This window comes from Cucumis melo, chromosome 8 (genome assembly GCF_025177605.1).
Source record: "Cucumis melo cultivar AY chromosome 8, USDA_Cmelo_AY_1.0, whole genome shotgun sequence".
NCBI lineage: Eukaryota > Viridiplantae > Streptophyta > Magnoliopsida > Cucurbitales > Cucurbitaceae > Cucumis > Cucumis melo.
Genome location: NC_066864.1, coordinates 19,161,344 through 19,177,540, shown reverse-complemented (window position 1 = coordinate 19,177,540; position 16,197 = coordinate 19,161,344). Strand labels below are relative to the sequence as shown.

At 37.4% G+C, this 16,197-nt stretch overlaps 1 long non-coding RNA gene across 1 annotated transcript; it reads left to right on the top strand.

Moving 5' to 3' along the window:
- The first annotated feature begins 9,006 nt into the window (after nucleotides 1-9,006).
- On the top strand, nucleotides 9,007-11,252 carry LOC103486148 (uncharacterized). The gene is made up of 5 exons (XR_007822998.1): nucleotides 9,007-9,262; nucleotides 10,222-10,352; nucleotides 10,445-10,507; nucleotides 10,588-10,704; nucleotides 11,057-11,252. It is a non-coding gene; the product is annotated as an uncharacterized LOC103486148 (long non-coding RNA).
- Nucleotides 11,253-16,197: the final 4,945 nt, after the last annotated feature.

The following is a 16,197-nucleotide window of genomic DNA, read 5'->3' as shown; positions in this document are numbered from 1 at the left end:
GAATATTTGTGACAACTTGGTAGGTACACTGTTGAACATTGATACTTGATAGAAGTCGGTAACAGATTGGTGAAGTCCCATGCAAGTTACATGTAAACTAGCAGCGAACGAGTTGCATTTTGTAACTTCCTAAAATCAGTTAAGTTTCCCGATGGATTTGTTTATAATATTTCACAATGTGTGAATGAAAGAGATAGGAAAATATAAGGTCTTAAGACTCACGACTGTCACGTTCTACTTCATTGACTTCTACCTATTGGTATTCATGCACACTTACCAAAAATGTGTACACCGTTGTCACTAAGCTTTATAGTTTTTTTGTGACCTGTGCATGAGGACGATAAGAGTAAATGATTTAGACCGGTTACAAGCAAATATTATTATCATACTTTAAAAACTGAAAAGAATATTTCCACCTTCTTTTTTCAGCATAATGGTACATCTTGTTGTTCACTTAACGTATAAAACAAAGGTCACTAGTCTGGTTAATTACAGTTGGATGTATCTCATTGAAATAAGCCTACACACGTTGAAGCAATACGTCCAAAACAAAGCATATTCCGAAGGGTCCATTGCCGAAACATATGTCATGAATTAATCAAGTATCTGCTGTTCAAGATATTTAAGTGGGATTGAAAATCATTTTCTCGAGATGAATGAAATGATGATAGCATTCCTTAGGACGAGATAGTTGGTGAGTTTGAAGAGTTTATGCAGAAGGTATGACCATTAGGCGCGGTAAGTTCAAGATCTCTATCACAAGAACAGAAGTGCCAGATCCATTTATACATCTTGAACAATGTAGATGAAATTGTTGAGTACCGTAAGTACGTACTTCCAACTCTAAATACTTCACTAGTGCTTTATATTTTCTTAAGTTATAATCGTAAAAAACTCACAACAATGAACTTTAGGAAACACTTAAGGCTGATACGTCATCATGCAAGCAGTGTTGTTGACTTATTCAAAAGACAACACGAGCATTTCTTGATTGGTTTAGAGATTAGGTATGTATGTGGAGTACATAAATCCATTTGGAATTTCCCTAGGCTTATTTCACAGACGTATATAGTTGTTAACAAAATAATTTTAGGTCATCGAAACGCATGAGAGGGACAACCTTTTGCATGATCTTTTCTCACTTGTGATGAGACCTTCACTTGACGTTTGATCCTACATTTGATGCATTGTGGGTAGGGTACGATTTCACACGATAAATTATGATTCCCGACGCACAACACAAAATCGTGAAGTCATTGTAGTCGGTGAAAGCAATGCAAGCAGAAGCAATGACAATAATTTTTACAGTGTATTAGAAGAGGTTCTTTCTGTGGCATATCCGATAGAACATCGTGTTTGGCTATTGAAGTGTAGATGGTTTGACACGGACAAGAATAAAAATCATAGAACACACGTGGAATTAGGGTAAAATTCTATCAACACATCCCATTTTTTATTTCCTAAAGAACCAGTCATTCTCGCAATAGGCACATCAAGTTTTTTACATTGACAACCCAAAAAATGGTGCTAATTGGAAGGTTGTTCAGGTGGTCCAAAATAAACGTATATAGGACGTACCCAAAGTGGATGATGTTGAGGATCAACAATTGAATGTACTCGAAATTATTGTTAGTCATCATGTCATGGATCACATTGAGGATTACACCCTGAGTAGAGTCGATATTAATTCTACCGTGGTGGAAAGATCAACTAGTTGTCATGTCGATGAGGACTTTATAAACCATAGTGATGAACAATTATCCTGTAACGCCCCGAAGCTCGAGGTAAAATTTTTAGCATTTTAAGTGAATTTTAATAATATAATATTAATTATATTATTAGTATTGGGTATTATTGTTATTTCAATTTTAATGTTAATATTTTTCCTTTTACTATTTACTTAATATAAATATTAATATTATTATTTAATATTATTATAACTAATTAGTATTAATGTTTTATTATAAATTATTATTTTTTTATTTAATATATATTATTATTTATTTTATAATTACTTAATATTAATATTTTAATATTAATTATATTTATTTTTTTTAATATATATATATAATAAAATAATAATTTTTTTTTAAAAGGGAAACCCTAAGGCGCGAAAGCCCCCCTCTCTTTTCCGTTCATTCTCTCATTCGCTGTGTTCGCGCCGCCACCATCTCCGTTCCTCCTTCTCCTTCTTCTTCATCTCTTCTCCATCCGACAACGCCACCACTGTCCTCTTTAACCTTCTCCTTATTCTCCGACAGCGCCAGCACTGCCGCCTTCGTCTCCGTCGTCAGAATCTCACCGCCCCAGCCTTCGTCTGCCGCGCCCATCCATTTCCGATCCCTCCTCGGCCTCACACAACAACAGACATGTCGGCCGCCTCTGTCCCAACCGCAGGTGGTATCCCCTCCTTTCAGTGCCGTGCCTCGTGCGTCGTCTGCGAATCGCCGCCGCCCTCGTTCGCCGGAAGATAATAAACCAACCGTGGCTGCTCGATCTCATCCAACCCGACCCGAGAACCCATTTCGAGCCGAGCCGCGAGCTACTCGAGCCGAAAACCAAACCAACCCAAGCCACGAGCCGCGAGCCGAGCCGAGGACCGAGCCGCGAGCCGAGTTGAGTCGAAGCCGAGCCGAGCTGAGCCGAGGACCGAGCCGTGAGCCGAGCCGCGAGCCGAGTTGAGTCGAAGCCGAGCCGAGCCAAACCGAACGCCTTCAAGCCAAGCCGAGCTCCTTGTTTCACTGAGCCACCTAAGCCTCCCTTCCTTCACTCCGGGCCACGGTGAGTCTTCGGTAAGGATTGTTTTCGATGAATTCCCTAATGTTGCTACATCCGATTTGAGTTTGAATATTGGAATAAGATATGGCCCTACTTTTCTCCCTTGAAGGTAGTAAGGAGTTGACGCTTAAGTTCTCGGGTCCCGCGGCAGGCTTGTTTGGAGATAGCTTTCCTTTCCTTGGATAAGTCAACGGGTGTCGCTTCGGACCTTTTAAAACGACTTCTACTAGAGTCATCAACTAAAACCTTTGTGTTTTCGTTTAGGTTGATCCGTTGAGCGTGGATTCGATCGAGGGGCATAACCGAGTATCAGGTAAGGGTTTTCCTACTACTGGACCTCGAATCGAGGCTGGAAACGTAATAATCCACAGGGGATTACACGTTAGTAACTGTACCGAATAAATGTATGTGTGATTGACTTTTAAGTATTGTTGCTATACTCTTGTCTGAGGTAAAGGTAACGCGACCGCTAGTTGTAGCTTGTGTGCTATCGGGTGTAAGGAGTTGCTTGCGGATAGACCCCGATGCTGGATGTTCGGTATAGGGTGGTTATGTTAATGGGCCACGTTGTAGATTGGAATTTTATGTCGATGGACCCTGAAGTTTACGGTTAGTTACGTGGTAGTCATTGGTCTGGACATTGATCGTGGAGTTGGTCGGGGAAGGACGGTGAGTCCGATTTTGATTGATTTGTTGATTGGGTCTAGGGGTTGCCATAATGGTGTGCGAATTGGAAACGCGTATAGCAATTGAGGGTGTAGTTGATTAAACCTATACTATCTGACTGACAAAGCCTATGGCGGAACTGTAATATGAATGTCGTTGGGGTGTGACTGTTGTAGACGGTTTAGTATGGACTGAGGGGTAACGGTTAGCTTCATCTATGGGGTAGTGTGCCTTACGGATATGTGCATCCTTCGGGAGCACTAGACTGATATGTGCATCCTTCGGGAGCACTAGACTGATGTGTGCATCCTTCGGGAGCACTAGACTGATATGTGCATCCTTCGGGAGCACTAGACTGATAGATGCATCCTTCGGGAGCACTAGACTGATAGGTGCATCCTTCAGGAGCACTAGACTGATGTGTGCATCCTTCGGGAGCACTAGACTGATATGTGCATCCTTCGGGAGCACTAGACTGATATGTGCGTTCTACGGAACCACTAGACTGTTATGTAGGGTACCCTCGAATAGGAAGTTAACTGTTGTCCCCTAACGGGCCCAGTAGTGGGTCCCTTACTGGGTATGTTTATACTCACCCTTTTCTCTTCTTTAACTTTTCAGGTAAGGGCACAGCGAGGGGCAGACTGACGAGAGGCAGGAAGGATGCGTGAAGGCCATATGGACGCGTCTGGTTTTCTTATTGCTTCCGCTGATGTTTTTTTTTGTTAGAATATGTGGTTTTGTGATTTTGAGTTGATGACCTGAGTTTTTATTTGAAACTTTTGTGACTGTGATTTAAAATAGGGCCCGATACTGTTTTTTTGTAATATTTCTAACGTTTTAAGAAATCGTAACCGGTCCGTTATGAATTTTATGTTGTGTGGTCGAGTTTTGGTATTGAGTAGTGACCTCAGCTTAGTCCGGAAAGTTGGGTCGTTACATATCCATTCAAAGTAGATCAAGCGATGATGAAGAACAATAAATGGCAAATCACGTATTCATAGTTTTTCGTTCTTTTACATATTCAGTTTCACGTACTCTTATATTTTTAATTAATTTTGGTTTAGATGTCCACAGGTACTATATCTCAATTTTCCGCTAGTTTTTATGAGAGTTATGGTCTATTCAATTTTAATGTCGAGGAGTTTAATACCATTCTAGGCACGTCATCGATCGGCGACACATCTAGTTAGTCATAAATACATAAGCAATTATTTATGCGTAAGTCTTTTTGTTAAGTTCAACCTCCTACTCCCACTCCCAAGAGATGACAGCACTTCAGGAACCTGGAGTTGGAGACATATGTTGCACAGAATGGAAAGATCCTCATATCCATCTCTCCATGCCAGGACAAGCCTATCTCGCGATACGCCATTTGCTTTAGCAATACCATCGATGTTTAATGCGAGATACTTTTCCAGGTTTGCTTTCTTAAGTGGGTTATTGTGACACCAGAGTACATCGAGCTCGTTAAGGGCAATTTACAGGTAAGTTTTTAAATCACCCGAACATATATGTTACCTATATGTGTATATATATACATATTCTCAATCCTAATTCATGTGTACTTTTCTTTGACATCAATGGTTCGTGCTAGATTTCACTAATCTGGCACCTACTCAGTTTGTTGAGCATCAGATGCTCAGCATGTGAAAAGAGTTTAAAGGACAGAACCACTGCCATTACAAGAAGTTCGATGATCCTGTGAACAGGCTCGTGTGAACCTACCCCCAGATTGAGCAATCGGATGCAAGATTGACACTTTCTATGCCATTACTAGCTCATTCGACAATTTCAGGTGATTTGGTACTTTTAATGTTCTTAAATGATACTTCATTTGTTTTTTTATGTGAAATATATTTAAACTTAATTTCGTGTCATTGTTGGTTCGAAGGCATGGGAAACTTTCATTTTATGGGACACCGGTGTAGATTATGTGTTTAGTTTTATGTTTTTAGGGTATAGGTTGTTCGTTTTCATTATGTTTGTAATTTTTGAACTACGAACGTGTACTTTTGAATTATTTTTAATATAAATTTCATTCGGTATTTCATTATATTTATGTTTATTGTTTTTAGTATTTGAATGAATTTAAACCAAATTCGATTTCAATTTGCAAAAAAAAAATTAAATAAAAGAAATTAAAAATATATATTATAATAAGGATTTCGCGACGCACATTATGCATCACAAATGGTCATTATGACGACATGACGTTGATAGACGGTCTGCTAGCACCGCATCAGTGGTTCATGTACGCTGACGTACTTGATGACGTCGGCATTAACCTGTTTGCGAATCTGCCACCAAACGTCGACAGTTTCCCAATGCAGACGTGTTGACCATGTCGGTAAACACTATATCAGCAGTAACCCTTTGTCGATGCTGGCCCATTAGGGTGTGGGGAGAGCCTCTCACGATGCATTCTTGGCTTCGGTTGACTCATCTCTGCTTCGACAGACCCCTTGTTCTTGTAGTGAAAGATGGATCATTGAGGCTGTCTATCAACTACTGACAACTGAACAAAGTGACAATTAAGAACAAGTATCCTTTGCCACGTATAGATGACCTCTTTGATTAACTGAAGGGAGCCTCAGTGTTCTCCAAGATAGATTTGCATTCAGATTACCATCAACTAAGGACAAAAGCGTTAGATGTGCCGATAATAGCCTTCAGAACGCATTATGGGCATTATGAATTCTTGGTAATGGCTTTTAGGTTGATAAATGCCCCAGCCACTTTTATGGACTTGACGAATAGAGGATTTTGTCATTACTTGGATTAGTTCATCATAATCTTTATTGATGATATCCTGCTTTATTCGCAAGACGTGAAGAGGCACGCGTAACACTTGCAGATTGTCTTTCGAACCCTGCGGGAGGAGAAACTATTCACAAAGTTTAATAAGTGCAAATTTTTGGCTAAATTAAGTGGTATTCCTTGGACATCATATATCCTTAGATTGGTTGAAGTTTATTCACAAAAAGGTTAGGCGGTTGAGGGTTCGAAGTGCACTAAGATAGTTTCTGAAGTGTGAAGCTTTCTTGGCTTGGCGAAGGCGCTTTCTTTAAGGATTCTCTAGAATAACCCTTCTATTAACAACACCTACAAAGAAGGAGACAAGATAAAGTGGACTAATGGGTGCAAGAAGAGCTTTTAGGAATTAAACCACAGACTTACCTCTGTACATATTCTCGCATTACCAACGCCTAAAAAGGAATATAAAGTCTCTTGTGACACATCTCACCAAGGATTAAGATGCATTCTGATGCAAGAGGGAAGAGTGATAGGCTATGCATCTACACAATTTAAATTGTATGAATGCAACTACCCAACACACAACTTAGAATTGGCCGCCATAATCCACACATTAAAGATTTAGCGACATTATCCTTTGGGAGAAGGTGCAACATCTTCACTAACCATAAGAGCCTCAAATACATGTTTGACCAAAAGGAGTTAAATTTGAGGCAAAGGCGTAGGATGGAACTTATTAAGGATATTGATTGCACTATTGCGTATCATCCTGGGAAGACTAATGTTGTAGCTGACACGTTGAGTAGAAAGAGATTCAGCACAAGAAGTGGAGGAAGAATAACCTTACTATAAAAGTCGAGAGACTATAAGGGGATCTTGACTTCTGGATTAGTTGGAAATTTAGTAACTCTATTTCAGGTTAAGCCCACCTTTGAGGAAGAAATTGTTAGGAAACAACCTGAAGATTCTGCATGAAGAAGACTGGCTGCAAAAGTAAGATGCGAGAAACGATCAGACTTCATGTTTAGAAATGATGGCTCATTGTTAAGGGATAGCAAATTATGCATTTCAAACAATCAAGCATTGAAGGAAAGTCTTTTGGAGGAAGCACACAACTCAGCTTATGCGATGTACCTCGACAGTACTAAGATGTACAAGACTTTAAAGGTCCACTATTGATGGCCAAGTATGCAAGGGAGATAGTCATGTTTATGGCCAAGCATTTGATTTGTCAACAAGTCAAACCACAACGCTAGAAGGTTGGTGGATTATTGTGTCCCTTGCCAAGTCCCAAGTGGAAATTAGACCATATTACTGTGGAATTTTTATTTTGATTACCCAAAACCTTAGGTGGTTTTGATGGAATTTGGGTAATTGTTAACAGATTCACCAAGAGAGCACTTTTTGTCCCTATCAAACATACCTTCCCAATAGAAAGATTGGCTAAGTTATGTGTTGACAAAATTATAAGCCAATATAGAATGTCTGTCTATAGTTTCAAACTAAGATTCATGTTTCACCTCCAAGTTTTAGCCAAAGTTGCAAGATGCATTGGGGACTAAGTTACGTTTCAGTACTGTGTTACACCCCCACACGGATGGTTAATTTGAAAGGTCCATTCAAATATTGAAAGACATGCAGGGAGATTGCTTTCTACAATTCAAGGGGAGTTGGGATGACCATTTGTCTTTAATTGAGTTTGCTTACAACAATACTACCATTCTAGCATTGGAATGGGCCTTTTTGAAGAGTTATATAGGAGGTAATGCAGAAATCTAGTATGCTGGAAAGAAGTCAACGAGAGAAAATTTTATGGATCAAAGCTGGTCCAGATGACGACAGAAGCATAAAAGTAATCAATGATAATTTCAAATTTTCTAACAATAGACAAAAGAGCTACATGGACAATCATAGTAGAGCACTGGAATTTAAAATTGGAGACAAGATTATTCTAAAACTATCACCATGGAAGGGAGTGATTAGGTTTGGAAGGAAGGACAATCTAATTCCAAGGTAGATAGGACCTTATGAGATTCTAGCATGCGTGGGATCGATAGCTTATAAACTAGAATTGTTCGCGGAGTTGTCTAGGATTCGTAATGTCTTCCATGTTTTCATGTTGAGAAAATACGTAGCGGATCCGTCGCATGTCCTCCAAGAATAACTACTCGAAGTGCAACAAAATTTGGCCTACGAGGAAAAGCCTTTGTGTGTGTTGGACGGAAAAGAATAAGTATTGGGAACAAAGGTGATTCCCATTGTAAAGATTTTGGGGAGCAACCATGGCGTCGAAGATGCAACTTGAGAAAATAAAGAGCAAATGAATGCTAAGTACACACAATTTTTTTCATAAGGAGGTAGTAGTTGTGAGACTCTGCGATCTACTCTTTATGCAGCAAGGCCTTATGCGGTGAAGACAGTTAACGTGATAAGAGGGGGGTTTATTGGAAAATTTGACGTGATGAATTATTAGGCATTTGGCTCACTTCACCCAAAAATGGTGGCATAGCCCTTGCGTCAGTAGGTGGCACAGTAAAAATTTGAGTTTTAACGATATTACTAGTTAAAACATTGTGTCAGTAAAAATAGAAAAGGACGGGATTGAAGTAAAATGTGTCGTTAAAAATAAAAAATACACAATTTTTCTTGACATAATTTTCACGTCGTTAATTAACGACATATTTTTTGTGTTGTTAAAAAAAGTTCCAAATCAAAAACCCCTAATTTCAAAATTTTTGAATTCCCTCCCTCACACGATTAAAATTAAATTATAAAGGATTATTTTCTCTTAAAATACATTCTCTCTCTACCGAAGAACGCAAAGGCTTTTTCTCCTTCTCTCTACCCAAAAACGCAAAGTCCACTGTCATCGATTCCACACCATCTGACTCCAGCCACCCGCCGTCGTCGATTCCACTCCAGCCGACTCCAGCCACTCGTCGATTCCACTCCAACAACTGTCGTCGTTGACGCCACAACAAACCTTCGCCATTGAACCCACCGTCTGGTACAAGATCTTCCGCCATCCGATGCTTTATTCCATTCGTGCTTTTTATTTTTGGTTCGTCTCCTTCACTCTCGCTTCTCCCATTTGCATTTTTTGCTGAAATCTGAGTTATATGATTGCTATTTTGAGTCCTTTGGTGAAATACACAATAAATTTGAGTTGTTTGATCACTATTCTACCATTCCTTTAAATTGATTAAGTTAGGCTGCTTAAGGAAAACGCTGATGCTAAAGGAGTTATATTGAGTTAACACAGATTCATTACTTTATGAGTATTTTAATTTTATTTTCTGAGAATTCGAATGGTTCTGAGTTAACCCCCCTCCCTCAAAGTTTATCTAAACATTCTGTACTTGTACAAGATATTGGATTTGAACTGCGAACAACTACTAAGGGTGGCAGGGCTCTTAAGTCTTGAATGAATTTACCAATTATGTGCTAGTTTATTTTGGTTAAAACTATTTTTTCCATCGAGCTATGGTTTATGTTACTTGTGAAAGTTGAAATCATTGTGTATGGTGTATCTGTTTGTTATAATTGTGTGTACCAGCATGTGATTTCATGGAACAGTGACAGTGTTATAGGGATTATCTTCAGTATTGTAAATGAAATGAGTAAGGAAGAACTATTTTAATTCCCAACCAAATTTGTAAAACTCTTCATTCTAAATCTCCCTTTACTGTCTCCTCAACAAAATCCATTTCAGAAGTCAACATTTATACCCTTTTTTATTTTTTTGGGATGTTTTAATCACAGTTTATACTTAAAATTCATGCAAAAGATTAATATTTTTTATGCCTATGGATATTGCCAATAATGAGTAGTTTCATGATTGTGATAGGCCCTTTTATTTTGCCTACAAGTATCAAATAGTATAAATATATGGAGTACTTTTGTTTAGTTTATTATGATAGTTAAAGGCAAAAGAGAGTGACAAAAAAACAAGCAGATATGGCAAAGGGAAATCTTGTTTCCGAGAAAATAAAGCTTCTTCTTGGATTCGTTGTTTTGCAGTTATGTTATGCAGGATTTCACATTGTGTCAAGAGTTTCTTTAAACATTGGTGTTTGTAAAGTTGTTTATCCGGTGTACCGAAACGCGATCGCTTTAGCTCTACTGTGTCCTTTTGCTCATTTTCTAGAGAAGTAAGTTTGTACATTTGTTGTATAAAGTTTTGTAATGTGATCGTTTATCCTTTCATCTGTGCTAAAATATGGTTTTATTGGTATTTTCTCAGGAATGAAAGACCACCTCTTACTTTCTCATTGCTATTTCAGTTCTGTCTTCTAGCTTTATTGTGGTAAGAGATAAAAAAGAGCTTTCCATTTCTTTTCATTTTTGTTTGCCTTTCGATCTTTAAAATGTATGAAACTTGTCTAGGATTATTGCCAATCAAGGATTCTATCTCTTGGGGCTAAACTATGCATTCCTAACTTTTCCTTCTGCAATGTAAAACTAAGTTCCTGCTATTACCTTTGTGATGGCTTCTGTTCTAAGGTACACTTTTGCACTACACTTCTATAGCCTCTAATGGCATTTTCTTTTCTTCAAGTGAATGTTTCGTTTCTTTGATGAATTGATGACATAATATTGAATTTACATTCATCCATTAGGCTTAAGTTTTTTGGTCAATCGATGATTTAATATGACAATGTTGGAGAGATTATCTTCAACATTGCATCCATGGTGGCGACTCCCAAAAAAATATCTTCCATTTGACTACATAGTAGGCTGCTATAATTTTGCTTGCACATCATGCCAAATATTTTCATTCATGCATCCTATCTTCTTTGAGATTTGTATGTTAGAATTATGGCATTTGTATAATGCAAAATAATTTATCTTGCAGGAACCAACTTTATCGTGCATAGGTTTTCAGAAAGCTGAGGATGGATTGAACATTTTAGGAGATTAATTCTCGAATTTAATCTCAAATTTCCTATAACAAAAAAATAATAAAAAATCTCTAATTGTTTCTTTGGCGGGAGCATCTAATTTGCTGAGACTTAAGTTTGATTAATAATAAGTTTGTTTTTGTTTCGAAACAAGGAGCTTGCAAAGTCATCAACGTTAGGAGAGCTCTTTTTGGTTTTCATTATTATAAAAAAAAAAAAAAAAAAAAAAAACATACAAACAAAAAGTTTCTTGCTACCATGATTTAATTCAACAAATTGAATTTTTTGTTTTTGTTTTCTTATTATTATTGTTTTATTCTTGCAAATCGCAACTAACCTTTCCTTTCACTTGCTTTTTCAAAGACGAGTTGAAGCAAATAGTTACAAAGGGTCTAAGACAACTATTGGGAGTTGAAGGATAGCCCACTTTTGTCAAGTACATGAACTTTCATTTATCAATCAATTTTCATCTTATCACTTCTAATGGTTTTGATTAGAAATAAAGGTCATGAACTTTTCGGTGTGTCCACACTTTCTTTTGGTTCATTATATCTGCCTTGACTAGAAGAAAGTGTGAACATGGATACATGAAAAACATCATGTATTCAAGCAAGTTCTGTTGGCAACTCAAGTCTATAAGTTGCTGGTCCCGCTCGTTTTGTTATCTGATAAGGCCCAATATACATAGGACTTAACTTACCTTTCCTTCTAAAATGAATAACACCTCTCCATGGAGATAACTTCAAAAATACTTGATCTCCAACTTGAAATTCTAGGTTTCTTCGTCGCCTATCAGCATAACTTTTCTGTCGATCTTGGGCTATTCTCAAGTTTTCTCTGATTAATTTAATATTGTTTGTGGTAATCTGAACCAACTTAGAACCTACTAGCTTCTGCTCTCCCACTTCATTTCAGCACACAGGAATTCTGCATGTTCTGTCGAATAAGGCATCATATGGTACCATATCGATAGTAAACTGATGAATGTTATTATAAGCAAACTTCATAAGTAGCAAGTAGGTATCCCAACTTCCCTTAAACTGAAGGACGCATGTTCTCAACATGTCCTCTAAGGTTTGGATGGTCCTCTTAGACTGGAACTATCTGAAACTATGGAAACTGGCACTCCATACTGACTCATAATCTTGTCGACATATAATCTAGCTAGTTGATCTAATGTAGATGTCGCTCTAATCGATATAAATCATGTTATCTTAGTGAGTCTATTCACCATTACCCATATATCATCATGTCCACTGGATGTACAAGGTAATCCAAACAGAAAGTCCATAGTGATATGTTCTCATTTCCACTCCAGCACTGGCAAAGGAGTTGTACTATTGAGTTGTTAATGATGAAAAATTAAGACATACTTTATTGAAAGGAAAAACTACAATCCTTTAAAAACCAATTAATTTAGTAAATATTAATAATGTACCCAACATTATTATGTTTTGCGACGATATTTCAAAGGTTTAGAATAACCTCTATCGAAGGATAGTCGATTACTCCTCCTTTGAACCAAGACAATCTTGACCAAATGCTAACTCCTAAATATCTCATATTCACTTAGCACTTAGTTACTGCTAGTTCGATCGAGAATATATTAACAACTTAGTAATTCTTGTAAGTGTAACCTACCATTTTCAAATCTCAGATATAAGAATCATTATGCTCCCGAAAGTGGAAAAACAATATGAAAACTGATCTAAAAGAGCCTATCCATGTATGAAGTTCGCGATGATCTGAACCCTATAATACAGTCCTCTGAAGGGAACGTCGCTCCAGGACAGACAAGCAAGCGCATTATAGAAATCTCATGGTGCAACCCAATGGAAGAGACCGTGGGATGCGTTGTCAGATATCCCTCACCACTTACTATGAACTACTTCCCCTATCCACCTTGATATTAATCCATGCAGACACTCTCTAAAGGGAGTCCGTTCCTATGCACGGCCCAAAGCCCTGCATGGACCTCACAGTTTGAACTCTTAGGGACGCTGGAGCTAAAAGTACACTACTTTTCTCTAGCTGAAGTGTTCTAAGATGGTTTTAAAGGGTACTCAGAAAGATAGGATCATATTTAGACTAACTTAAGCATATCCTAATGTTTAGGTGAAACATCCAGTATAACTATTATACCGAATTTTAACTTGCGATGTCTAGGTGATAAACCAATTTTATTACCTCACATCTCTCACACATGCTCATAAAACTAGGTTAATTAGGCTCAATAACTGATTACGATCTCTAGGTAGCAGGTGTTCCGTAAACCGTTAACTTAAGAACCTCCAACCTTAGTCATCTTATCTGACTTGTTGACAAAATCGAATCAGATGAGCCTCTTGTAACCAGTTTTATAAGATATCGACCTAATTCCAAAAAATTTGGAAGATATGTTTAACCTAGGTGAATGCATATCTTATCTTTGTTATAGATTTTAAACGTCTAATTCATTTTATAACACCTATAAAAAAACTTAGACAAACCTATAACAATCATCTAACAACATATAACCATTATATAAACAAAATTAATTAATATGGGTTTTGAATTTATTTAACTTTTAATTAAATTAAATCATATTTAATCAAAATTAACTTAATTAATTAAATAATTAATTAATTAATCATAATAATTAATTTCCATATTAATTAATTAACATGCATATTATACATTATAACTATTATAATATACTTTCAATGCATGAACATGTTAACCTATGGTGGAATTTTAAAACTATATGCACATAAAATTAAACATTAATTAAAACATAAATCAAATGCATAATTAATTAAAACATCCTAAAATGGACTTGTTTTGGCTCCTAAGTTAAGCTAAAAACTAAATTATTACAATAATAATTTGGTGGAGTACATAAACCGCTCTTTAACAACTCGAACCGGCTGGAAAACCACTGAATCAGCACTGAACTAACCCAAAATCCTTTGAATCGGCCAAAATCCAACACTTGGGCTTGAACCGGCCTAAGCCATCAGGCAAGGCACGCTGGTCACCATGAACCGGGTCAAACAGGTACACGATCGCTGAGAGTAGTAAACAACGGGTTGCGGGTCATGAATTGGATTTTGGGTTGGCCTTCCGGGTTTGAAGGCCTTTAACGATTGCTGAGGTGTAAACGACAGCTGTGGGCTTGGGCCTGGCATGTGCGATATGGGCCAAGATGTACACGATCGCTAAGGGACAGGTCGGACGCAAGTCAGAGCACATGGACCAAGGAGGGGAAAACCCAGATCAGCAGCATCATAGATGACGTGTGGCACGCGCAGATGAAGTTGGCTCACGAACCGGGTTACGGGTCGGGTCTCCAGATTTAGAAGTCCTTTAACGGTATGTGATGGATTTTCGGGTTCGAATTCGGGTCAAAAGCTGGTTTCTCGAGTCTGTAAAAGGAAATCTGGGTCTGTCTTCCAAATTTCTTCAATTTTCCAGTTTTTCTCCCTCCCCGTTGAAGCAATTACAACTTAATTTCCAACTCTAATGGCTCCAATAAATTTACAAACCCTTAGCAAAAATAAATTAAGCCCCAAACTGGTTAATTACAATAATTAATACAATAAACACTTAATTTAGAGCCAAAATCACTAATCCATTTTAATTCAAACCACAACAATTTATCAAATAAATTGAAATACCCACCATATGCAAATGAGTAAAATTTAGCATGCTCTGATACCACATGATGGATAGCATACAATCGCAGCGAAAACAGGATTGAAAAATTACTCTATATGCAACTAAACACTTTAGTGATTAACATGCTTAAGACAACCCTAATTACACTAATTAAGGTTAAAAGAAATTCTTTACCTTCGAATCTCCCGATGCTCCAAATATTTTCACAATCACAAATCCGGGACCACCACTAAAGTTGACTCACTATACTCCGGACTAAGAACCGGGTTGTGGGACCCCTTAATTGAAGGAATTAGAGAAAGAGATGGAAATAGAAGGTGAAGAATAAAGCAAATTTGAGATTTGAGAGCATAAGTTTATTTGTAATTCAAAATTACAAAATTGCAAAAAATCTTTTTTCAAGTTGAAAAAATGCCCCTTAAATAGACTAATTACATGCAAAATTGCATGTAATTAGTTTATTAAAACTCAACAATTAGCATTCCACTAATAATTAGTGGAATTAATCACCATTCCATTATCTCTTAGTGGGTTTGGTGTCATCATCATATGCTTTCACATAGCCCACTAAGAGTTCGTGGGATTATCCAACAAACTTTGGTCAATGGGCAAAATGGTCATTTGACCATTAAAGTCAAAGTTTTTCAAGTCAAAAGTCAACTTTTTTTTTACTTTTTATCATTTTTTCCGTCAGGACTAAATTCGACCTCCCGAGCATGAATCCGCATTTATTTTTCTGAAATCCAAATCACATTTGAATATATAGCCGGTCAAAGTTTGACTTTCAAAGTCAAAAGTCAACACTTTGACTTTTTTACAACTTTGACCTTTTCCATCAATTCCGAGCAAATATGAATTCATATTTATATTTTTAATATTTAAATCACATTTAACCTATAAAGCTTTATAACCAACGACTATATCATATATATTTGTCGATTTCTCTCTCTACTTAATTCTAACAATGCCAATTATTCCAGCAAGTTGTTCTAAGTTAATTCCATATAAGCTAGCAGGGGAACCTAATAGATCTATAGATCATGGGCTCCAACGATCCAAGATTAACTGGCTAAACCCTTTTAGACCAAGCTAATCAACATTCGTTAACTAACGAGTCATTCCACTAAAGTCTCGTAGCTGTATTCCCCTCACCATAGATATATTTTTGTCCATTTGATATAACCATGATCAGTAAGTTAATCCTTCACAGGTTGTTTGTAACCTTTGTTGGGTCAAAATACCGTTTTACCCCTAAGACTACTTCTTGTTCCTTAAGTCCCACTGATCCACTATTGAACATTTAGTTTAAGGTCAACCTATAAACCGAATCCCTCTCGGGCCAATGAGAGGGCGGGATCCCTTGTTCAAGACTTAGATTCAGTCCTTAAGGGAACAACCTATCTGCTAACCCTAAAGCGGGTAGGTGTGAATTCCATCT